General features: G+C 40.5%; 1 protein-coding gene across 4 annotated transcripts in view; it reads right to left on the bottom strand.

The window, feature by feature from the left end:
* Nucleotides 1-26,831, bottom strand: part of MCC (MCC regulator of WNT signaling pathway) — a 229,532-nt gene that overhangs the window by 72,568 nt on the left and 130,133 nt on the right. The window lies entirely within an intron of this gene.

Raw genomic sequence — 26,831 nt, 5'->3', positions numbered from 1 at the left:
CGCACCCCATTTCTAGTCCTCCAGCCAGCTTCAATCCTTCAAGCTGACATTTTATTGGGCGAGTCACTTTTATTTTTCATCTTTCACTTCCAGTCAATCTGCTAATGTGTTCTGCTTTTGGTAGCAGTTTTACCTTTACAATACCAGAAGCCAACAAAACCATAAGTGTGTTCACATACTGATGTGTGAAAGTACCTGTTCAACAGCAGAGCGACCAGATGATTTGGCGACAGCTCCTTCACTTAAAAAGTATTCCATTGTTATAGAAAAGGCCACCCATGGCTTCATAACAGAAAACATAATTTTATAAAGATTTTTAAATGTGAATTGTGCAGTTTCAAGTGCAGTGTAACCAGTTGCACTAGAAGATCCAGACATCCTCGTTTGTGAGTTCAATTGAAAGCATTTTTATTATGTTGGCTACAGAAATGTCTTACACAGGTGCAGTTACTAATTTCAGTACAAATATACACATACACAATTTGATGTTGCAGTAGGTTTAAGGTTCTTGATGCAGCCTCATTTTTCAAGTGAAAACACAGTAATTCAGGCCTGCCATGGACATATGCTACGTAGCTTCTTTGAAGTACGTATGCTGAAACCTCTTAATAAACTCAAAACCACCCTGAATAAATATCCTTGGCCTTCAGCAGAAGGCCTTCCTTCCTACCACAGGAAACTATGCACTAGTTTTACAGTGTGGAGAAACAAGAACAAGTCTAATTGAACCAATCTGTTCATAATTGACTTCCAATTTTCAGTAAAGCTAGTGAATTTATAAGCCTCTCTTTCATCTTATTCCCTTTACAGAGCAGAAGTGTTGCAATGAAGCTCACCGCTTTGTTCATCAGATCTTGCATCCTTCACCACGGCTTTCATATAATACACGAAAAAATGGCTACAATTCTCTAAACTGAATAAACCAAAGCTACATAGTCAAGTAAGTATCATCCCTTTTTGTACACTGTAATTACATGAACACCAGTAATGGTTTGAATTAAATACCAGACCATTAATGTCCATACACTTGGTGCTGTAATATAAATGAACACCACTGATCTAAAAATCCCAATGAAAAACAACTTTGCCTCTGAGCAGTGGAACTAATGATGTGGACTTCTTATGGATTTGTCTTTGTCCTCTTCCCACAGTGCAGTCAGCTCAGCTCTTCTTCACACCTCCTAGCACACCCCAAACTGGCTAAGAGACAGCATGAGTTGTGTCTATAGTTTTATAGCAATGCTGCTTCCTGGCCTGGCAGCTCCGGCCACACAAGGGTATCCAACACATGAATTACAACAGCCTCCCTGTTAAACATAGGACCCCTCTTCCCCAAGCAACCAAGGATATCTTTACTAATTACAAGAAAATTTTGCTTCATCTTTTACTATCCAGAGTTATCCTTTCCTTTCACTAACTGGAGCGGTCCAGTTTCCAAGTACTACTACTAATAACAATAATTAAAAAAAAAACCCACCCCCCAAAAAAAACCCCAGAGTTACTGAAAGGGCAGACTAGACAACAGGATATTATCATAGAAGAGGGCTGCTTGGGATACTCCTTGGTTTCATGTATATCCCCAGTGCACACAGTAGTAAGTCATACGCAAGTGGTGCCTCCAGCTACTACTACAATATGTAATAAGGTTACACAGCTAGCGTAGCTGTGTATTCTTGGCAGAGCCAAGCTCTCCTCCCCAGTTCCTCATAAAAGGTGTACAAAGTATTGCTGCATCTTCCCTTAGGTGTGAGCATTCCCACAGTGCTTCCCAGTGTTGTTTTATAGCACACAGCAGGGTGGGAACTAGAACACAGATCTTTGGATGTTGCTGTAACACAAACAAGGAAACATCTGAGCAAAGAGCTACAGAAGTCACTCTGGGAAAAAAAGCTCACGTTTAGAATTCAAATTCAATCATCCAAACTATACTGGAGTTGGAAAGATTCCATTTAAAAATCTTAATTGGAAGGCAGTAGGTCAGTCACAACTGTAACTCTGCAGCATTCAATCACTATGGAATACAACAACTGTGAGAGAGAGAAGCATGCAGCTAGCCATATGGCATACCCCTTTTTTTTCCTCCCCTCAGCAAACAGTGATACACACGGCAGAGTTACTATCACTAACATCCATAACAGACATTTACAGTTCAAGGTGGGCTGCCTCTTAATGACACAAAATTATGAAACAGATAAAAACCTCATTAGTTTGTAAAAATTAACACAGACACCACAAAGCTCCATTTGTACAACATACTGGTCTGCACCTTTAAGCAACAGCTCCCACAAAGAACTACTCCATACAAAGAAAACAGTTAATTGATAAAGTCCGTATTGTTCATAAACTTTATACTGATCTGACACAGCTACTATTGAATTCCATCAGGAAAATAACCCTGTGATGCTGATGCACCCAAACTGTCCAACAGGATAGGCAAGGTCAAGACATGCAAGAGCAATGACTGAAAAGGGATTAGGCAACCAAACAACTTGCCTCTCTACCATCATCCAAGCAAATAAGAATACTTTCAGAAAAGAAATTGGATTCATAATATTAATAAAAAAATGCATCACCTATCTTAACTTAGAAGCTACAATTTATATGAATTTTCTGCAATGACAATAGCAGGTTGTTTACTGAAGCATATATACACCACATTTTATACCCAATACTATCCTGCCAGGTTTTTATATGGTAAATATATTATAACAATTATTATTTATTATATTATTAATATTATAAAATAACAAACCATGCATGGCATGCTATCTTTAAAATACAAAACACTGTACAGCTAAGTTTTGAAAAATAGAATAATAAAAAAAGAATAAGCACGAGCTTAGGAAAAGCAACCACTTGACCAATCTTCCAGCCTCCTTTATGACTACAGTCTCTTCACCATTATGCCTGCTTTTACAAACATCTCATACAACACTCTAGACATGATTTAATGATGTATATTTTGCACTGTGCTTTAAACACTGCTTTTGGTGCTGGGCTTTGTGAAATATTCTATGCAGGTACAATTAAAACCAGTATTTGCTGTTGGTCAGGTTTTTTAAGAATTTTGTGGGGAAAATAATACAAGAAGTGGATGGAATAGTAGTAATAACTGAATCCAAGGAAGCAGGGGACTGCTGACATGGTAGGAAGTACATATTGCTGCAAGTGTTCCAAGACCATTAACCAAACAAGAGAAAGATACAAAGGGCAATGAAGGAGGCTGCTGAAAAAAATGATAAAGTTAAAGCACTGCAAAACAGTACAATTATTCTTATACTCATCATTTTCCCCTGCCATTGTGAACTGTGATCCTCACCACTAAGTTCAGCCCACATTTTTCCTTCCCTCAGCCTGGAACTAGACTAATTAAACCATATTGCTAAATCCAGTTGTACCCACTGCATATGGTTGTTATTTTCAAGAGAGAAGTCACAAAAAGGACCTAAGCACATCCCTCTCTGCAAAATTAAAGAACTGATCTTAACCTTTCCTCTTGTTTCCTGCCTTCCTTGGCTACAGTACAGCCACACATCAGCTTGGGAACAGATGTTCAGAAACATAACCTCTGACATAACAGGGAAGCCATAAAAGCATCAAGATCATGGTAAGGAGACACCAACCCATATAGCAATACAAAGCAGGCAAACACAAGAAGACCAATTTATTCGTTCTATGTGTGTCCTCTGTGACTGACTGGATGCCTACCATGTAAGAAGGCTCTGAGGAGATGTGCCAGAACGAGATGCCCACAAAGCTCTGGAATAATGCAGGCTGGGACTGATCACAGCTGTTGCAAAGCAGCTGACTTGATCTCAACACCAAGGGGTCCTAGGTGTGGTCTTCGTTTTAGATGAACAGCTATCAACAGCTGAGCACATCAGCTGGCAAAGGTTTCTCCCTATGTTCACTAAAAGAGTGTGAATGTTGCTGAGTTTGCCAGGCCAACAAGCAGGAGGTGTATATGCGGCTCAGCACAACATCGCATATAAACCCCAGAAAGCTAGCAAAAGAATTTCAAAGAGAGCAACGGGCTTGGACTGGCTTCAACACACATACGTCTTCCTGGCGAGTCGGGGGGTGCCCAGTGTTGTTACAGTAAGCGTATTACAGAGAGTGGTAAAGAATCACATCGGTATCATGACTGAACCATGTAACTTACATTTGTGTTGGGTTTTCAGTATGTTTTGTATCACCCAGCTAAATCAGAAATCCTGGGTAACATCAACTGTCTTCAAATAAGTAAATCTGATGTTAAACATGACACCCTCTCCATGCACAGAGCATCTAAAAGAACCTTGTCAGAGAGTACTGGTCTCCAACATCCTCTCCTCTATTTTGTTCCCCACTTGTATTTTGCATGGTTTAGTGCAAACAGCCCACAACATGGACATTTTCTGTGTATTGCTACTACTTATTTTAATGACAGGCAGTATACACAAAAACACCTGAATCAAATATTCACAACACTGCCTCATCTCTGAAAACTTCCTCAGTTTTCCTGTTATGAAATGACACTGAACACTACAGTGGATGTGAAAACCCAAGCTGCTTTGTAAGACGAGAGATGGAAGGTGTAGAGGATAGCATGGAAAATACAGTCGGAATCCCAGATAAAACTGCAGAAAGGGCAAAACAATAACAAATGCCTACAACACATTGTATTTTCTCACACCCTTCCTCTTCAAGAAAAAGAGGGAAACATCACTAAAACCTACAGTTCCTGTCAGGGAAATGAAAAGGTTGGTAATGTAAGTTCATAATGAAAAACACATTTTAAGACAGAACAATGAAACCTTGCCTGGATTTTGACTTCAGCAATCTTAGGGCTGTGATTGTGCTGTGCATTGTGAACTTTCATTAATGGCAGCAGAGCACAATGACAGTGTTAACCCAGGAAAAGCTTAGATAACGCTGGCACTCATACTTAAGACATGTAATAAATGTACAAGAGAAAAACTTACACAGAATAAAAAAGATGAAAGATATTATAGCACAGGTACACACAACAAGGAAACAAAAATTTTCTAAACACTGGAAAATCTAGGCAAAGCTTAAAAAAATTTCTAAGAGAGAAGTTAAAGATACAAAACTTGTGTTACAGACATTTGCTGTACACACAAAGTCAAAGGTGTTGTCAAATGCACATTTTATCAGGACCACAGAGTAGCACTACTTGCCAATAATACACTTAAAGTGATTGTTACAGGAATGTGTACTCTAAAACATTTTTCTTCTCAGTCCTACACAATTTTCAGGCCACCTTTTCCTGGTGGCATGAAAGCTGCTTTTTTAGGGTCCAAGAGATGAAATAAATATAATCAAAGTCCATTTCTGTGAATGTACTGTCAAGTACATGGAAAACTTAAAAGAACCACCATCTCCCAGAAGCTGCGACAGGACAGCTCAGTATTCCCCAGACTATTTCAGTTGTACGATCTCTAAAGCATAGCCCTGAAACACCACAGCCAACAGCTCTTTAAGTAATTACCTAAGGTAAAGACAAAATGACTAAAAAAGCAGTATTACTGAATTGTTGGATGTGCCTACGAAGATGCCCTGACACTATGTTTGAAACAACTTTTATATGCTAACAAAAAGCCTACAAAAAACACATTTTGTGACTATGCTGCTGAAGCAATTATTGTCATACTAGACATTAGACAGTTACTTCATAAGCTTGTGCAATACTAAACAAACAATGTGCCAACACAAGCCAGGATGGAGCCATCCAAGTTCTAGAAAAACAAAGACCAAGTGTTTGTAAGACATACTTTGTTTTAATTTGAAAAATCTGTGGAAGATGTGTTCAATCTGTTTGCATTATTTGTAAACAATTCCAATTGAGGATTGGTGCGGGGTTTTTTATGGAAATTAACATTTGCAGGCATATGTGAATATTTCAAACCATTTCTTAAATACAGAAAAAACCTCCCACCTTAATCACAGTAAAAAGTGTTCAATAAAGAAAATATGCTACAGGATTGTTCAAAAAATGTTCCTGGAACAGGTAATCTAATGATATTCCAGTGAGTAGCATCAGTTTTACAACACATTAAAAAAAAAAAAGAAAGAAGAATATAATCATGGAAAAGATTTTCCTTTGAAAAATGAATCTGACAATTCACACTTGATGAATGGAGCATGGTGCTAATTTGTACTTCTGAGTGTGCCTGAAGGCTAGACTAATGGTTCTACTTCTATTACAACAGATGTTTATACCTTCATGTAAAAGAAAATTTTAGGTGACCTGAGAAGGAAAGCCTGAGAATGAGACTTAGAAGTAACCAAATGAGATAACCATCTGAATCTGGAGATGGTAAAGTTGCAAAGTTGACCCTTTGGGGATTCTTAAGAACCCTAACTGTCCCATTGTAGGGCAGCCCACATGTCCACACCTTTAGCCACTTCCCTGGCTTTTGCACTATCTATGAATGCTCAGCCTTGCTTCTGCTCTCCAAAAGAGGAACCTGTTGCCAGCTCCACTCTCAGTAAGGGAGTGAAGTAACAGTAATGCAGGGGATGGATAATGGGGTGGTGGGGACACCACGCTTAGTACAAACCTGTCTTCATTTCAACTCAGTCTCAACACACTGTCTGCAACCACAGCCTTTCATTAAGTAAAAAAAAAAATAAAATTATATTAATACACCAGTATGAGCAAGGGAGGGCTTCAGATGTCCCACTTGAGTTAACTTTTTAGCATTCCTACCCTCCTTACAAATACTCTCAATATAATTCAAGTCAAATTATCTCTTTGCTTTTATCACTGAATTGACTGAAAGAAGAAACAGCCCTAATTTTTTTTCTATCTCCCCTTCTGCCCAGCAAAACTGGAGAAAATTAACTGAGAAGAGGAAAAAAAACCCAGTAAGGTTCATTGCAGGTCCTTATCCCTTGTGAATCTCAGGATGCCAAAGGCCTTTTCTCTATTCCTTTCCCATTTGCAAGGACAACTGCTGAGGTGATAGGCACACCATTCTCCCCTCAGGAAAGAAAGGAGCGGAAAACTAATCGCCAAAATGCATCTCACTCAATCCTCTGCATTTAGCATTAAGGTGACCACTTTCTAGCACTGGACAAAACAACATCACAGCCAAGGTGTAAGCTCACACACATCATCTTGGATCATCAACAGCCCCACCACATTTATATCACCTTAACTTCAGTCTCTTCTGACTGACAACAATCCAGATCTTTTGAAACAGAGCTCGCCATTCAAGAGCCACTAAAAATTAGGTACTACTTATTATGCTAATTTAATAATAATTTTAAAAAGCATTCCATGGTTCTTGTGTTCTTTTCAAAACTTCTGGACCAGTAAATTATTTCTGATTTCCAAAGGTAAAACTACGGACTTGCAACAAAGCTATACTTTCAGTGATACAAGGATCTTTGTCTCCAGTATGACCCACATCATCTGCTGATCTGAGAAACAAAATTTGTATTGCAGGTCACATCACTGATCCATGACGTACGGTTTTCCACCATAAGCCAAAATCTGATGCTTCAGCAAGGGGAGGTGGGGGAAGACACCACCAAACCCATCAGCAGAAGCCCCTAGAATGTACTTGTCCAACTGTCTGAAATCCATAGAAAGCAAACATCTTTCCAGCTTTTCCTGGTCAGCTCACGCCCTGTAGTGCTTTACTAGAACATCCATTATGTCGCTTCCAAAGTTACAGCTCTAAAACAATTTTTAAAAGCAGCTAAACAACTTTAGAGCCCTGAGTCCCTGGATGAGCATGTGCTTGCTTAACAAAATACGTTCAGCTCAGTTCTTAATTACTTCGTCATTCCAAAGTTAGCTGCATCTCTGAGACCTCTACATTCCCCTCCCTGTTTCTTTAACGTCAGGCCACCAGCCACCCCCTCTGCATCAGACTTCTGATGGCTGCTTCTCCCAGACACATCCCCCCCCCCCCCCCCCCCCCCCCCCAAAACTGCACCCACCAGTTAAGTGTTCTCCAGGATGTGTAGTACAGGCAGAGGAACGAGCTGAGGTCTCCAGTGACCTCCTGGCTTACAAGAAAGTAGTGTTTCTAAAACCTTTTTTAGAAAGGCAACATACTATAAACAACACTCAAGTTGTGTATGGCTTACCTACCTGGTATCACCTTTACACTCCTGGCTGTACGTCTTGGACCTGTCTGTGCTACATTCCCAGGTCAGTGTCTCACTATTGCAGGTCAATTCCTAGCACAAGTGACTGTTCCCTAGTCAGACTTGCCAATTCAGGCAGATCTCAGTTCTTTTGCTTAACAATCCTTACCAGCCAACCAGTGCAAAACTGGCTATGCAATTTCCCCAAGGGGAGTTAACTTCTTAAAACTTATTAGACATCAAAACTTATTATAAATACCTAGGCAGGGAAATTACTTGTGCTACTGTAACTTCAGTTCCTGCAGGAGGCTTCCACAACTTCCCTCTAGCTACATGCCATAAACCTTGGTAAACCTTGTAAGAGTATTTCACTCATAAGCAACATCCAGCGTATTTTTGCATTTCTAGATGTCAAGTCCTGCATCTTTCACTGCCTCCTTCTTATTACCTGGTCAATACACCAGGGAAAATTTGACTGATTTTACTGAAAGCTTTGCAAATGGATGGCAAACTGCAGGAGACTGCATTATTCCTTGTTGAGTTCTCCCACTGCACTGGATGGTATTACCAAAACTATAATTATAACAAATTGGATAGGAAACAATCACTATTGCAAAATACAGCCCTGATAAAGCTCCATGATGAATCACCTTTAAAAATGACTACCTTACAAAGAAAAGGTTAAAAAAGAGAGTTACTACAACATTGTTGGAGTTTGGTTGCATCAGAAAAAGCTAAAAAAGCATCTGCTTAGCTGGGTTTTAGCACATCAGTAAACTAGTATCTGGTTGTTGGGTATTTTTATTATTTTATTTAGATAAACAATCAACCTCCATTCTTGATGAAAGCATGTAAGTAAAGAAAAAATCTCAAGCACAATTTTTATGTTCTATCCTAACAAAATCCCTTCCTTCTAAAAGCAGTCCATAGGTCTATCCACGTAAGTTCTTTCTCTCTATGCTGAAGTTCATTTGAAATAAAGCTTATTGAAGAATTCCACTTAAAACCCCTTCCTTTTTCTTGAAAAGCAGGAAAAAAAAATTGCACTAGTGAAAACCAGGTCTTTTTCTGAGAGACCAAAGCAGTGAGTTCGAGACTGAGAAACCAAAAATGCCCTCCACAACCATGACGTCCTCCAAGTGATACCAGTTATATGTATGCTCACATCTGGTGCTAACCACCAGAAAAACCTCATGCAAGATTTCTGCATGATGCCTCAAACTCCTTCCTGATGTCAACCACCTTTCAAAAGTACCAGACAGCGCAGAGATGTACCATTCATGAACAAGGCTTTTTGAAAGAAATTCAATTGCATGAATGTATTTTTCTTTTCGAGTCACTATATGGCTCATATTTTAAGCAAGGGAATCTCCAGTGCACAAACATCTGAAAAGATCAAAATAAATATTGACAAATGTTTATTATCAGTTGCATTAGTACAGACAAGTCGGCACAGCTGGCACACTTCAATCTGCTTACTGAACAGGAATTTATGTAAATAGGCTTTTTCAGTATTTCTGTAACACCTGGATCTACTATCCCATTCAGGGGAATTATTTTCTTTTGTTGTGCACTGGACTAATAATCCAACATAGTATCTTTGCCATCAGCATCAGGCATAGCACATTGTTCAAGTGGTTTTGTACTTTTTCAGCCATTTTTTTAGCAGGCTTCTCCAAATACAAAAGCAAGTAGCTGTAAAATTTGCAGAGAATCAAGTGCCTGTAGCATGACAAAACCATACGAGAACATTTGAGTCAACTGGTGATGGCAATTTGTAAAGATAGCATCAAAAATAATTGAAAGGTACAAGTAGCCAGTGATTACAAACCTGAAACTAATCAATCTAAGTGTCATTCACGAATGTAATGGTTAGAATTTCAGTGCAGTTCACAATTGTCTGCACAACTCATGAGTGGGAAAAGATGTCTGGTAAATGCCAGCACAAGATTAAATCTGTTTCTCATAACCTCTCCTCCCACACTGAGTTCATTTTTGTTCTTTTGTATCAAAACTGCAGATGCAAAGACTTGACAGATGAGCTTCAATTCTTCTTCAAGTGAGGATGCCTCTATTTTCTTTTTCAATTGACATTAAAAAAAATGCCTTGTTTGTCAGGAAAAAAGTGTATAACAAAACAGCTAAATGTAAGAAAATTCTGCAAATAGAAAAGGCATTTTCTAACCAGACTACTATGTATTTTGGTAATGACTACCCATTTTATATGACCTTTTCACTGCAATTTCTTTGAAAAAGAATGCAAGTTAAGATTTAAATGTTTTACAGTGTCTATTGGACAATTAGTCTTCTCTGGTATATACACATGCTCAAAATTTAATTGCACTTAATGAAATTACAGATGCTTATAATTAGCAAAGTTGAACACTTCAGTCAAAGACTAAAAATAGCAATTGCTCTAACATTTTGAGATTAATTTACACAGTATTTCCACCATTACATGCCTGTGTCTACCAAGTCGAAGGCAGGTTCACTCCTTATCTTGGACTCTGAATGCCAAATCTGACCCCGTATTTCACCCATGCAATCCTATTAAATAAACAGGAGTTGCATAGATATTTATGAGTCCAGAGCACAGTTCCATGGAAAGTGCACATCCCATGAGACTGTCGTTCTCTCCTTGAGTGTAGTTTTTTTTGCTTTAAATCATCAAATAATAACACAAAAAACATTACTAATTCTCTAAGGAAGTCAGGACAGCACAGGAAGTAACTTCTAAAGCATTTAACAAAATACATTTTTTATGTTTATATCATACAAATGCATGCCCACATATGCACATACATAAAAGAAAATCAGGGGTCATGACAAGGCAAAATTTATAATTTAAAGGCATTGTACGAGTCACACATGCCATTTAACACTTCAAAATGTCTCCATCATTCTTATGACCACTTTCACTTTACATACACAAAAAAAAAAGAGTCTCTGTGAACATGGCTCATAAAGAGCTTTCAAGCAGTAACTAGCACAGCTATAAATTTGCATAAGGTTCAGGAAATAAATCTTGTGCTCTCTGCTGCCCACAGAGGAACATTAGTCTTAAGAGGTACACAATACAGTTATTGTGTTTATCTTATCTGTTTAAATTAGGGTAAATATTTTACTCATGTTAATTGTCCTGACAGAAAAGGATCAACGCTGCATTAATCCATTTAACACCTGGCTTATTTTTCACCCCTGCACATTACATAGGATCCAAACGCTTGCTGCTACCAAAGCTAAAGCTATTCTGTGTTAATTCTTCATAGAGCACATTTCTCACTCATATAGCATTCTTGTTTGTATCTTTATATAGCATATGGTTTATTACCCACATAATTTGGCAGAGTGAAAGTGGAAGTTACTTTTTTCATATTCCACTGCTTCACCATTTGGGTAACATGACACTTAACAATTCAAGTGAAGAGTTACATTGCTGTCTTTTTTTATTTACATTCTCAAAAATAGTTACCGTGGGCTCCAAAATCTTGACATATTAAAAAGTATTATCTTAACATGATTTTAATAATGAAACAGTAAGCCACTCCAAACCAACTGAAGAAACATCAGTGAAAAAATATAGGACCATATTATTCCCCATCTTAAAGTGAGTTTTCTCATTCAAAGAGCATACTTAAGGAGTGCTGTATTAGGCCACACCACAGGCTGGAAGTCCAGCATCCTGCCTCCGAGAGTGGTGGATCACAGAATCTGAAGACAAAGTGTAAGAACTGGGTGCTGCAGTGCTTCCCTGGTGTTGTTCTGCACCTCAAGGGTAACTTTTGTCCCTTCTGATCTTCTTTGCATCACTTATTAATTTATAATGCTCTCTTTAAACATATACCCTCTTTCCTCCCTCATCATCTGAGGTGGACATGCCCTAATCTATTTAACAGAAGGTGTTCTTTCACTTTTGATCTTCCCTTTTGTCTTTCTTTGGAGCACTCTAGTTTTACAGTTCTGGTGCTCGACACATTACAGCCCTGTGGGACAGTGCTTGGCTGCGGAGCTGACAAGGCTAACCACTTTTTGCTATCAGCAACCAAAATCTATGCATCTATTACATCACTGGCCTCTGCTACATTAACATTTGGGTCAATCTAGCCTGTCTTCTCAAGTATACCTCTGGGGTATGTTCCATGGTTCTTTGTGCTGAGAAGTTTGACATGGTTTCCTCCCCCTCCTCAGTTAACTGATCAACTGCAGGAAAAAATGTTCGTCTTTAGGAGAAAGGGGTGGGAAAGGCATTCACAGTTTCACCTCTGTGAAGTGGGTAGGCTCTGGCTTAAGCTAAAGCATTTCTGGGGCTTTAACAACTACCCTTAGCAACAGAAGCAGGCACCAATTCAAAAAGCAGACCCAGGCATCTGCTGAAAGTTTTGTGCATGAATGCTAGTAACAGCTACTGGTATGTAAGCAATAGACAAGACATGTCTATGCACATGACAGGTGTAGGAAGAGAAAGAAGCCAACTTTCAGGTGACAACACCATGGTATGTACCAGAAATGACAATTAACAGAATTATTCATATCCTACAGAGCTGTGGATAATTTCACTTTTGTGTTGCTGACATCAATGAACCAGACTCCTATCCTCATTCATATTTCGACAAATGCCATCAGAAATATGCAGTTCTGGTGAATCACTGTCACGTATATCCAGCATCTGTCCTAAGCAACATGCCCCCCCGCCCCCCTTTTCTAACAGAGCCAGCTAGCTCAGCTAAGCATGCCATTAACACAGCTGTGCTGTTTTAATATCTAAGCTGCACCTACACTATAGCATGTTGACTTAACTGCAAGCCTTAATGTTCACACAGCGAGGTGAAGGGCATGCCAGTGGCTGCCCCCCCCCCTCCAGTCTGCAATTCCAGCCTGAACTCTCCCTTCCTTCCCTCCTGCCTATTAAGATTCTCCTCTGTCAGGGACACAGGCCTAGGATACATTTCTAAGTCCTTTCTTTGCTGTATTGTTTATTATCTTGCCTACATACCATTCTTCTCTTGTTCCCTCTCTTCACCCAAGCTGCCAGGCTCACCACAGCATCGCCCTGTGCAGCCCAGAGCCTGCAGTACAGCAGCTGTTTCCAATCAGCCCTGTGGTCCCTCTGAGGATAGAATTAGCCCCTCATTAACCCTCTCCCTCCTGCTGTTATGCACCGATGCAGCTATTTATTTAATTGCAGGGAGCAATTAATATTGCCTCTGTCTGCAGGCACCATTTTTGCCTATTTCAGCTGCAATACTGAGTATGCGGCAGAAGCAGCACTCTCAGCTGCCACAATACCTAAGCCCCAGAGAGCATAAAATCTCAAAGCCTCTTGCTAGAAAATCTGTTGATAAACAGATGTTTTAAAAAAAGACTTTGTGACAAGGATCAGATTTACAACAGCAAGGGCCAAATCTAAAATGTGTTATTCCTGGAAAAGAGCAGAACACTAAAAAGTAACCTGTCTTCTTTTCTTTTTTTTTTTTAACCTGCTCAAAATTGTGGAGCACTTCATGATTTAACTTAGCTGAAATGCACCTAACTGCTAAATCATGTGCCAAAGTATTTTAGAATATATGCTGAAAAAAAAACCACCCCACTTTTAAAACCTTGCTGAGACAAATCAGCTTTTTTAAAAAAGGTCATAGTTGTAGGAAACAAACATTAATTAAGCTGTCACTAATTCTTTGCAAGGATATTCTTACTCTGCAATAAGAAAGTACTCGTCCCTCCTCCTCCCAATCCCCTTCTTTCTCAGTCCACTTCAAGTAACATAAAAGCATTTTGTCTGATTGAAGAACCTACACAAGAAGGTACTGCTGGCTACCCTTTATACACAGCTGCGCCTCAGGTGTCTCAGCCAGTTCTTGGAAGTTGAATTTGCCATTAGATGGACCCACAGTGAACTTCACACAAAACTATTATTAAAAGATAGGCAAGCTTGAAAAAAGTTGCACAGCTCTCGCAGAAGCACACGTGGCAAAGCTGCAAGTGACTATGTGGGCACAAGCAGCAAAAGTGACTATCCAGTGCCTGCAAACTGAACCCTGACCAGCCAAACATCCCTCCTCCCACTCTCCCTGCGCTCCTGGGAGCCATCACAGGATAGCATTCTGTGCTTGGAACAAGGCCTGCTGCCCTACAAACAGGCTTTCACCATCACTGGTTCTTCTACTCTTCCTCTAATCCCATCAGAGGCCATACTGTTTCCATATTGGAGGAAATCTCACTGCAGAACCTGAGACCCATCAAGCAAACTCATGGCATCACACAACTGATTCTGAAACATAAGCTTATTTTTCTTATACGCAATTATCACTCAGTTTCCCTAAGTGAACTTGACTGTATTTCGGACTCTTTCTTCTAGCCATGCAGATGCTGGAATTTCTGAGGGGGTTAAGACTGGGGAACAAACCTGAAACAAGCCAACACTTTCCTCCTGAAGGAAGAATTCTTACCTTGTGATCTTGGCGTAATGCTCCAGACACAGTTCAGTTTCAGTCACTGGATGTATCTCAAAGCACTCTTGCAGTCTCAACAACTGGAACGGGGAAAGAGCTACAGATGCTATTGTGAATCTGCATCACACAATGGCGTACCTTCCTGCCAGTTTATTTGCTCTAACATCACTGCTAGGCAATCTAATCAGCACAAGTCCAAATGTCCACTATAACAAAGGGGAAAAAATAAAATTGGATGTGACCCAGCAAATGGGGGAAAGTAATCAATTGTCTTGTTCTAAGGTTCCAGAACCAGACAGTGTATTTGTAAATCTGTGCCACTCTAAGTAAAAACCTAACGATATACATGATATATTGCTAGTGTAAGGAGGTGTCCACCTGTCAGGACACACTTTGAAAGAGCTATTTCTAAGGCCTGGACTGAAACAGAAAGTTTATAAAAAACATATTCCACTAAACTTCGATCGCGGAGATAAACCTCAGTCCTGTTCTGCTCCCACTTCAAAGAAATTGTAATCACAAAAGTGTAATTACATGTACAGTGTGGGTTAGCTGTCAAGGTTATCTATATTTCAGTGCAATTTTTCATGTTCCTAACATACCATGTACCTACATCCAGTCAAATTTAAGTGCAGGTATTTCCTGAAGGAAGGGAGGTGAGGGGCACGAAGGGAAGAAACATTTCCTCAGATTGTTTCCACCAACTACATGAGATTCTTGAATTTATCTTCTCAAATAACTCCCGCAGAGTATTTCTGTAAATGTAATTTGTAGTGCTCCTTAATCCTGTTACTAAGATTTCCTATTTGTCCAATCTCAATAGCACAGAACCAGAAAAATTTATAATCTTCTTCTCTCAGCTCTGATCACGCACAGTTCACATACCCTCAAAACCTCCACTGAAGCTCCATTTATATATATGCATTATATATGTAAGTGAAACAGTCAGTTCCCTGCACTAGCAGAACAGTACACAGTCTCCTCAAGGTGCTGTGGGTCAAAATTGGATTCACATTAACCTGGTAAAAACTTTTTGCTAAGGTCAGTTCCACCACCTGGCAAAAGCACGAAATTAAGTCTACAAACCTGCAACATGTGGGATACCACAGCAGCCGTAATCTCCCCAGTCTTTCCCCTCTTCCACATTTGGGTAAGAACAAGTGCCAGTTTGGGCTGCTGTTAGAGCAGGAATGCTTATGTGTTGCGACTAGCAAAGCTTTTTCTAAGCTGCAGTGGTCCAAACTCTTCAGTGTTGACAGAAGGTTCCTAACACCTATTTTATGGCCCTCCTTGCAGGTAGAAGCAGCTGGCTATATGATCCAGTGCTGCCCACCAGCCATACTCTGGAGCCGTCAATTCTCTTCTCTTCCTTTTTGTACGAGGATGCAGCAACAGCAGCTCACAGCTTCCTCATCAGGCTGTGCACAAGCACCTAGGGAGACATTCAGTTGTAGCACTTACATATGCTTCCCCTGCAGTCACCCCCCCCTTTCCCCAAAGGTTGTGATGACAGACTGTGTGGACTTGGTCTGTAAATGGTGCTGTGAATTAGACCACCCTGCTCTGAATTAATATACTTGAGTTTCCTGAGATTTAAGTTAGCTGCTTTTCTTGAGTAAGGAGATTAAGGGCTTTTCGTTTCTAATTAATAGCAAATGTTCCATTACATTACAAAATCAGAAAATAAGACAGAGATCTGGAAAAGAGTTTGAGGACAGTATAAACCAGATGGCTCTAGGCAAGAACATGACATTTAAACATAAACATCTTTCTGCACAACTCATGCACATTTTTGCAGTGTTACCAACTTGACGGTTCTAGTGTTATCCCACATCCCAGAACTATATACTGCAGGAGATACAAATACAGCACAATCAGCCAAGGGAAAATTAGGTTTTGTTTTACATCCTCAGCTATCTCACAATCAATGGACAGATTTTGTCCGCCAAGAAAAATTATGGGAACTGTGAGAATCAACCACTCTATCTGCTCAACCCACTCCTCAGCCACAAGCAGAATGTACGTACACAGATAGAAATGTCCCGGCCCTCTGAAATCCCAGCAGGCCTTACACATTGTAGCTCAATTTCCATCGGAGCTCATTTTAGGTTTCTAGTCCTTACACGTGGGATAGAGTTGTTTCTCCCACCAGTCTGAATCATCCACTCTGAAACTATTACATCCTCCTTCACACTCCCCACAGACCATGGGAAGACTGGAGACTCTTCTATGCCCAGTGTGACAGAATTACACTACGATCTTTCAAACAATTAAAAAAAATTATTACATGGGCAGAGATTTAAGAAAAGTCCTCAATTGCTCTTCAATTAAGTCTCTCAGCAGGTAAAAACAAAATAGCATTGTGGCATGTAACTGATGCAGTTTACATGTTACACTCAAAAAAACCATACCAACAAACCAAACACCACCACCCCAATCTCCCCAAAACAACAACAAAACCGCTCAGATTAACTTCATATTCTTGGAGTCCAAGTAATTTAGTCTGATCTTCCCAACAACACTGACAATAACATTACAACCAGAAACTCCTGTATCGCATTTAAAGACAGAGTTGTGAGGTTCATTATGGTCAACTCTTCTGAATTAAAGCCTGCAAACACCACATGCTACTGGCTAAGGATCCTTAGGATTTCCTAAGATGAGCCAGAAAGTAAAATGAATAATACTTCAAAACATTGGAGTGAGAAGTACCATATAAACACTTCACAGGAGTGGGTAATGGTATTTCTCTCCATAGACAAGAATAAATGAGATTGCTTTTCTTTTGCAAACATCAGACAGGGAATGGCAGACCTGGCACTGGAAGCCAGGTGTTTCATTTCCCAGACGAGTGCTCTAATCATTCAACCATCTTGGCCCCCAATGAATTTTATGAATATATTTTGGCAGGCACAACATAGTGTTAACACTGCTTACTATGCTAGTCTACTGTGCATGAATTATACACTACAGTACTGGTATAAAAATGGCCAGTTCTTAGAAACCAAGAAAACTCTAAAGTCAATACCCTTTTTTTAAAAAATGAAATGTGAGGTGACATTGCCAGTTTTTTTGTGACAAATAATGTTTTTTTCAGATTAGGACAATGGGAATGTAAAGGCTTGTTTAAAAATAGTAATTGAGAAGAGACATTTCATTCACATGAAACCACAAATGCACCAGTGATTTTATCTGTCTGAAGCAAAAACATGGAGGGAATGAAAGAAAAGCTTTATTGTTGTAGTACAATGAATATGGAAATGAGGTTTTTTTTCCACTGTAGACATTAAAATTCGGCAACACTTTTTCGAAAATTGTGTAGTAGATACTAAAGTCAAGATATTTCAATCTATCCTTGCTGAACAGAGAAAATTAAAAAGCTTGTGCAGCTCCCTCGTACCAGCAACAAACAAAAAGGACCTTATAGATCATCATCCTGTGCCTTAAAGTATTTTAATGCAGCAGCTATAATGCAGAGGGGACAGTAAACTAAAAGGAACAGAGATATACGCAAGCTACAGTGAGGACCAGTGTCCAGAACAAACTATGAAAAGGAGCTGTACATTATTTATAGTTAGGAAAGCAGGACCTCAAATGGGGACTGAAATAATAGATACAGCTTATGTTAGTTCCAACTTGACGTTTCATGGAAGCCTTGTGGTCATTTCAGAATCCCCTGCTTTCTTTTACGAATTAATCATAGTAATGTGCTCTGCTCTCAGACACTATGGAAATACAGGAACAGCTGACAAAGACAGTTCATACCCTCATTTTAAAAGATGACCAAGTCAGTTCCTTACAAAGCACGTATCAGCAGATAAAAATACCATCTGTTAGTGTACCTAAAAGGCATGTTTGAAAATACAACCTGCATTTCAAAAGACCTATGAAACTAGAGGTAACCACAGAATCACAGAATCATGGAATGGTTTGGATTGGAAGGGACCTTAAATATCATCCAGTTCTCAACCCCCTGCCATGGGCAGGGACACCTTTCACCAGACCAGGCTGTTCAGAGTCCCACCCAGCCTGACCTTGAACATCTCCAGGGATGGGGCATCCAGGCTTTTCTGGGCAACCTGTTCCAGCGCCTCACGACTCTGACCGTAAAGAATGTCCTCCTAATATCTAATCTAAATCTACCCTCTCGTAGTTTAAAATCATTACGCTTTGTATCCACCACTACAGGTTCTACTGGCAGGCTGGTATAAGTTCTCCCTGGAGCCTTCTCTTCTCCAGGCTAAACAACCCCAAACTCTTCCAGCCTGTCCTCACAGGAGAGGTACTGCAGCCCTCTGACCATCTCTGTGGCCCTCCTTTGACCTCTTTCCAACAGGCCCGTGCCTTATGTTGGGGGTCCCAAAGCTGGATGCAGTACTCCAGGTGGGGTCTTACGACAGCAGAACAGAGTGGGAGAATCACCTGTGACCTGCTGGCCATGCTTCTTCTGATGCAGCCCAGGATCTGGTTGGCTTTCTGGGCTGCAAGTATACATTCCTGGGTCACGCTGAGCTTCTTGTCACCCACACACCCCAAATCTTTGTCCTCAGGGCTCCTCCCAATCCACTATCCACCCAGCCTGTATTTGTGCTTGGGATTGCCCTGGCCCAGGTGCAGGACCTTGCACCTGGCCTTGCTGAACTTCATGAGGTTCACACGTGCCCATGTCTCAAGCCTGTCAGGGTCCCTCTGGACAGCATCCCTACCTTCCAGTGTGTTGACCACACCACACGGCTTGGTGTCATTGGCAAACTTGCTGAGGTTGCACTCAATCCCACTGTCCATGTCGCCGACAAAGATGTTAAACAGCGCCAGTTCCAGTAGTGATCCCAGAGGAACGTCACTTGTCACTGGCCTCCACTTGGACATTGAACCGTTCGCCACAACTCTTTGACTGCAACCATCCAGCCAATTCCTTACCCACTGAGTGGTCCATCCATCACATCCATGTGTCTCCAGTTTAGACACGAGGATGCTGTGCAGGACAGTGTCAAAAGCTTTGCACAAGTCCAGGTAGATGACAGAAGAAGTCCCTCTTCCCTCATTTGTCAACCCTCATTGGAACCTCATTGTAGAAGGCCACCAGATTTGTCAGGCACAATTTGCCCTCAGTTAAGCCATGTTGGCTGTCACCTATCACCTCCTTATTTTCCATGTGCCTTAGCACAGTTTCCAGGAGGATCTGCTGCATGATCCTACCGGGCACAGAGGGGAGACTGACTGTCCTATAATTCCCCAGGTCTTCCTTTTTCCCTTTCCTAAAAATCGGGGGGTTTTCCCCTTTTCCAGTCGATGAGAACTTCACTGGACTATCATGATTTCTCAAATACAACAGATAGTGGCTTAGCCACTTCATCCACTACCTCCCTCCACACCCGTGGATGCATCTCATCAGGTCAGTGATGTACTTACTGTTATTCAAACAGGGAAACAAACCTGAGACATGAACAGTCTAGAGGATCAGCAGTGGTACAAGGCTGATGAATAGTACAGAACTGTAAAATCATTCACATTGGATGGTAGGTCTCTAGCCCAGCCTCCTGCTCACAGCAGAGTCAAGGTTGCTCAGGACTTTTTGCACAGTTGGGTCTTGAAAACCTTCATGGATGGAGACTGCACAGCCCCTCTGAGTAACCAGTTCTCTTGCTTGACTCTCCTCACAGGGAAGTTTTTATCCCATATATTGTGAACTCTCACCTCAATTTATTTGTCTCTGCATGCTCCCACTGTGCACCTCAGCAAAAGCCTGACTCCTCCATGGTAACGACCTTGCAGATACAGGGGGCTTATGTTACATCAGCCTGAAGCCATCCTTTCTTCAGACTGAACAAGCCCAGATCACTCAACCTTTCCTCTCACAGCAAGTGCTCCAGCCCCTGATCATTTTGGTAGCCCTCCACTGGAGTTGCTTACATTTATGGTACTGGCAGGCCCCAAACTGGATGCATAGCCATAATGGGCATAGAAAATAATGGATCTAGAGCACATGGCACGATGGATTTAAAAACACAGTGGCTTGTATTTGTTAGCTAAACAGCTTCACCAATAATGCCCAGCTGCTAAGAGGCAGAAAAAAAAAAATTGGAAGTAATAATGAAAAACTATTCCCAAACACCCTTATAGAAATGCAATAAGGCTACAGCAGGAAGCACCTTCACTTCCGTTCTGCCACCGCGATCTTTGTCAAAAAACAAAACAAAAATCACCAGTCACACACACAAACAAAAAAGCCCTAGATGTTGCAACCACAGAATACATTCCATTTAATTTAAAACTTCAAGTGTCTCAGGAATACTTATTTTCAAATTAACTTACACCTGGACATAAAAAAAGCCACAAAACAGTAAACAAACAAGGTTTCAGCTGTGCAGAGGTATTAGCTGGTGAGTCACATCTCATCTAACTTCAATACCTGTAAGAGGGGACTAAACATGAGCTAATGACATCTGCAAATGACAGTAAAGGGGGGGGGGGGGGGGGGGGAGAGCTGCTGGTGGTGGTGGGAACATTAGTGAAGACTGAGAAACAATACAGAACACCTACAAAGACGGTTTGGAAATTAAAGTGAATTTGGAAGAAGGCCAGGTAATACAAGATGAGGGGATATCACACTAAGAGCGAGTTAATGTGTAGGAGGGCCCTGAGGGAGGCATAGAAGGAAAGTGAAGCAGCAGGAGTAAGAACTGTGTCTTTCTATGAAAGAGGTCTTGTTAGGGAGTCACGAAGATGACAGCTCTTGTCTGTGCAGCGAAGGTAGGAAGCCATCTGGAATAATCCATGCAGTCCTGAGAAACTGAATACCAAGCAGAGACTGAGGTACTGAGGGAAATTCAGTGCAAGAAATAACAATGAGAAGCATAAAGCCACTGACTTGATTGCCCTGTGTGTTCATCTACATACTCGACTTCCATCTCCATCACAACAGACCTGTATGTCTGTGAGGCATGTGAAACTGAGATGCATCATCTGGGTAAATGGCAATAAGCAGGAGCAACTAATTCCAGCACATGAACTCAACAACAAAATGCATTTTTATCCACAAGAATTTAGATATGGAAGAATAAGAAAAGGATGTACATAATGATTTCCTGCAATTTGAACAATCTCCCAAGAGTAATTTTTGAGTTTCCATTACTTAAAACATGTAGAAGAGTTGGAAAAGGTTCTAAAACACTACATAGTAGATGACATACATGTACACAAGGTACACTGAGCACTAGAGAGAAATCTTGCACTAACTGGAATAGCCGAGCAAGTAATGAGGCCTTTGCCACAGCTAGTCTTATATGATGCCTTTAAAAATGGTGCTTGCATTTAGTCTTCTTCATCTCTTGTCTTCAGAATATAGAATTTTATGTGAAAACAAAAAAAAGGAAAAAAGCCCAAGAAAAAACCAAAAGTATAGAATTATTCTTTCCTTAAAAGCCTTTAAAAATGTATCTTACATTTAGAACAAAGAAAATTTACCAGCACAACTAGATTTATACCAACAGATCTTTATTACTGTACTACCACCTCTTGTGCATAAGCTATTAGCTTCTCTTAAAATGTATCTCTGGCAAGAATAAAAAGAATCATCCCTGAATTCTTTAAAAGAGTCATACTTGTCATAAATGAGCAGCACTGTGGGAAAGGATGTAAATCCATTAAGTGGATAACCTAGTATAGTTTTGACTGGCATTCCTCTAATCTTGCTTTTGGTTGGTGTTATTTCTGACTCGCACAGAAGACACCCTCAGAACACCTTCCCTTCTGATTCTCTTCCCCATCCTGCTGGGGGGCACTGAGCAAGCAACTGGCCAGGGGCTTGGCTGCCAGAGGTGGTCACCCACCACAGTGCCCCATAGCAAGCACTAAGTGACCCAGCATGTCCCCAGGTGAGAGAATCCTCATCACTTGACCCTCTCCTTTCTTTCAAATACACTCCAAAGACTGATTTTGTTTCAGTACACACTTACAACAATGACGACAAAGAGGACAGATGAGTAAGTCAAAGCAGTAACTAAGTCTAGCAATGTTTTTTGTAAATATACCTGAAGTTAAGAACTGAAAAGATGCTCTAATCCACCCTGTTGAAACAAACTTTCCAAAGTTACGTAACTCAGCCCAACAGAGAGAAAACATACTCTGACAGAGGAGACTTGAACAATCGCCTAAAAATAGCTTTTACAAAATGAGGGAGTTCACTTACAGATGAGTGATTCTGGCTCTGCTACTTTGATGTTGGCTGTAATCCAAGTCAGCAAGAAAGAGATTTGCCTTTGCAGGTCTAAGGCTCAACTGATTTCAGAGAGAAGCAACCTGAAGAATCATCAAATACCAGTCTGTTCCTTACTCTGTAACGGCCAGAACACGGTGTGAATTACAGGTATAGCCCATGGGGGGTCACACACACTGTAGCTTTTCAGAGCTTATCTGAAATGAGTTTTACCACATCCAGAAGGTTCCTTCTATTGGAGTGAAAACTGACAAAAGGCCATGCCCATAAAACTTCTTCCAGTTTTTTTTACAATTAAACCTCTGGGTTTTATGGAAGCTCTAACTGAATTAAAAACTGGACAAAAGTGACAGCAAAGCTGATTGTCAAATCATAGAGAAAGCCAAGCAAACTGTGCTTAAAAAGCAAGCCTAGGAGATCCTATGACCATGAACCTTTGTTCTTATTCAAGAGCACAGAATTACCCTCCAACAGTGGAACAAGCCCCAGAAAAAAGATCTAGGGGGCAAACGCTGCCTCCATTGTCAGGGAATGGTATCTCTTTCTCCTTCTCAAAGGCTTCTCCAGAAAGAACAAGACTCTCTCAGCTGGGATAGTTCAAGGAAACACCTGTTTTCTCGGTCCTCGTGACCATCCTTCATGAGTCACTTGGAAACTCAATGGGTCACAATTTAAGCTGAGACCCTAGTTACCACCGTCTTTTCAGTGTGTACCTGCACCTTCATACTCCCCACAGGTCTATGCTGCTGCCTCCTTCCTGCAGTGTGCCTAGAGTCAGCCACACACCGCACTGCATACTTGTGCCTTCTGTCCACATCACTAGTAAAGAACATGCCAGTAATCTCTCTCTTTGCCTGATCTTTCCCCTTGCAGTGGGAAAGCTAGCACCATCCTTTTGGCAACACTCATCAGCAAGACAGAAGGGCTTGCTTCACAGTCAAGATTCTTCCTGAAGCTTGTAATTTCTTCCTCTGCAGTGCCTTTCTGTACCATTAAAGGCCTGCTTTGTGCTTTGGTCATCTTGACTGTTCCCATAATTCCCCCAGGATACTTAAAACAGCATGGGAAAACGCTATTGTCTTCACATCCTTGCCTGTACCACCTCTCAAAACACCTTCACTGTCTCCGTGGTGAATTTTTTTGACCCTGTTTCACCAGTGTTTTATTCTGATGTTTATAGAGTTTTGCAGGGAAAGTCTCACTTTTGCCTGTTTTTTGAATTACTGAAGCCATCCCCTAGAGAACGAATAAAAACTGCCAGATCAGCAGAACTATGACAGATTTCTGACAATTTAAATCTGAAAATTAACAGTGTAAAAATATGTACAGTATACCTAAATTCTGAAAAGCAGACTGCTGACCCTCATGAGCAATGAACAAGTCTGCTGCCGGGTGTGATCTCTCACTCTTGGCATCTAGACGCCTGCTGATGCTTCCCAAAGCATCCTGTCCATAGGGCACTGAAATTCACCCCCTCTGAGTGACAGACTGTGTGAACAACTGAGTTGGGGGTCTTAATGAAAGACAGTCAGAGAGTATGTGAGCAAGCAAGAGTGTCAAGCCATGCACGCCTGCCTCTCCAGGCATGGACCAGTGTCCCAGTGACAGCTGTAAAGCATATGATGAGTTCAAAAAAGGAAGGGGAAGAATGCACAAGAGGGAGACCTGTGGACATGGCTGAACATTTACACTGCACATACTAGCTCTCATTGTTCACTTTGCTATAGTGCTACACAAAGACAAAGGGATGGGAATGGAGGTCTCTAACAATAACAATAATGTGTGTATTTTGACTGGGAAGAGAGGGGATTTACCATACTGGATCAGAAAAGCAACCTATCTCAAGTGCTGTCTTTAGTATCGATTAAAATTCTGCATTTCAGAGGAAACAAGGACAATGAAATTTACACAGTTAAAATATTCTGCATGGAAGATTAGAATTATTCCTTATTGTATTTGGGCTGAGGTAATCTGTACCACGTCATCCTCTAATACTGAGCAGGATTAGACAATGTACTGGTAAAAATAAAAACACTCAAGTCCTGTCTATGCAACAGCTTCCCTTGTGATAGCAATGAAGGAAGTGAATAATGCATTTGAACTTCTGTCACCGCTGGAGCAAGGTGGAGAACGGACTTAGTAATAGAGTGGTAAATGGTGAAATGTGACTTCTCTTAAGTCCAGAGTGGCAAAAGGTACTGTGTATCCATCATACCTCCCATTCATACTCAAAAGTTCGGAAAGGCTTTCCTTTAACAGGTAAAAAAAAAAAAAACAGCAGAAAGAAAAGCGGTGGCTTCTTCTTTAGGTGTGAACTTTTGGTGTGTACTGATTCATACTGGATGGTACAAGTACTAATATAAACCAGCGCAAGCACCTCCAAAAGGAAGCAGAAAAACAGAAAACAAACAAACAAGGTCAGGCACTTTGAAAGGCCTGAGAAATAAAATAAAGCAAGATTTGTCTGCAAAGTTACTTAAGACAATGCCAAAGAAACATACAGGGAAAGGGTAGGGTGCTGTACACCTTTTTCTTATCACAATTGTTAAAACCCCTTCAAACTTGAGAACCAGCTGGAAAAACAGTATTTTTTTAAAAAAGCACAGATATCTTTGGAAAAGAAAAGATTATTTGGATTTCCCAAGAGCATGTTTCGGAACACAGCTCCCTCCCAACTTCCTCAACAACAGGAAAGTAGCTAAACCACAGGGAAGTAAACGGAGAAGAGGATCCTGTACTATATAAAACGCTTCTGCCTTATCTCAGCCTCCCAAAGCACATAACAACTATTTAGCAAAGCAGAGGCAGTGTTTGCAGCATTCTTCAGAAGTGCTGGTCACCTCAAAGCGAAAACCAAGGTTTAGAAGCAATCATGGACGTAGCACAGGCACGTTCGTTACTCCTAACAGACAGATGGAAGGAAAGGGTGAAACAGACTGCCCTTTTCTGCCTTTATCGTGGACTCTGTGGCAAGTTTTCCAGTTTGAGCAAACTATGCACAGCCCCTCCCCTTCCCACACCTGTTTCAATTCTCACAAGCTCTGTGGCTGTCACAGCTGCACTAAGTTAGAGAGGGTCCTAGGAGTCTTCACCATTGCTCTTTATGCCCTTTCACATAAGATGGAGATAAAGCAAATGCACTGCAGGCTGCTGGGGCATACCTGTACTAGCATGCAGAAGAGCTGGCTGGTGAAGTTTGGTTTGGTTTCTATTAAAGGAATGTAACGTATGCAAAGATGTGGATGTCGGTTAAGGCAGTAACAATAGCTGTTATACAATGATTGAGATTAAAGTGGAAATGCTTATTGAAAAAAAATTACGTGCTTTTCTGCTTTTCATCAGAAAACTTTATTACCATTATCTGTTGCAACAGACTATTTTGTGTAGGCCCTGCCACATACAAAACACCTATGTAGTCTGGTCCAAATGAGTTTAGGCTTTAGATAAGAATGCACAGAAATTAAATTTCCCTCAAATACAGTGTATTCAGATGTGTGGTCTAGATGCTAATGATTATTGTAATTATGTATTATCTCATAGTTTTTATTTGTCTTTAGCTCTTCTGTACTGCCAGGTAGGTTCACATCAAAACACCATTTACTATCAACCTGTATCTGGCATTATAATGAAGGTACTGATGTGAATTAAAAGGACTGATAACTGAAAATAGGTCCATTCTTGCAGATGACCTCTGCCATGTTTCCAGTCAGCAATGCAACATAATTCCCATCAAAATATAATGGTATAAATTCTTCATATTCTGGTAAAATTTAGTAAAAAGCCATTTTAAAATGTTGTCAACACTACATTCACTGCAATCACTACTTTAACACAAGTGCAGACAGAATCTGTTAAACAATTACTTTTTTAAAAAAGGACATTTTTAGTTCAGGAGTTCAAGACGCTGTATTTATTTCCACTACATAACCACTGCAAAAATTTTCTGAACACTTTATATAAAATAAGCTTGTTAATTGTTTTCCTTGTATTACTTGTGGGGATGGAGGTGATTAAAAGCTATGGAGAAGCTTTCAGATCAAAGGAAAGAACAGATTTGCAAT

The sequence above is a fragment of the Falco rusticolus genome, chromosome Z (assembly GCF_015220075.1).
Source record: "Falco rusticolus isolate bFalRus1 chromosome Z, bFalRus1.pri, whole genome shotgun sequence".
Lineage (NCBI taxonomy): Eukaryota > Metazoa > Chordata > Aves > Falconiformes > Falconidae > Falco > Falco rusticolus.
Note: the sequence above shows the minus strand (reverse complement) of the source record. Positions and strands in the feature narration are given on the sequence as shown.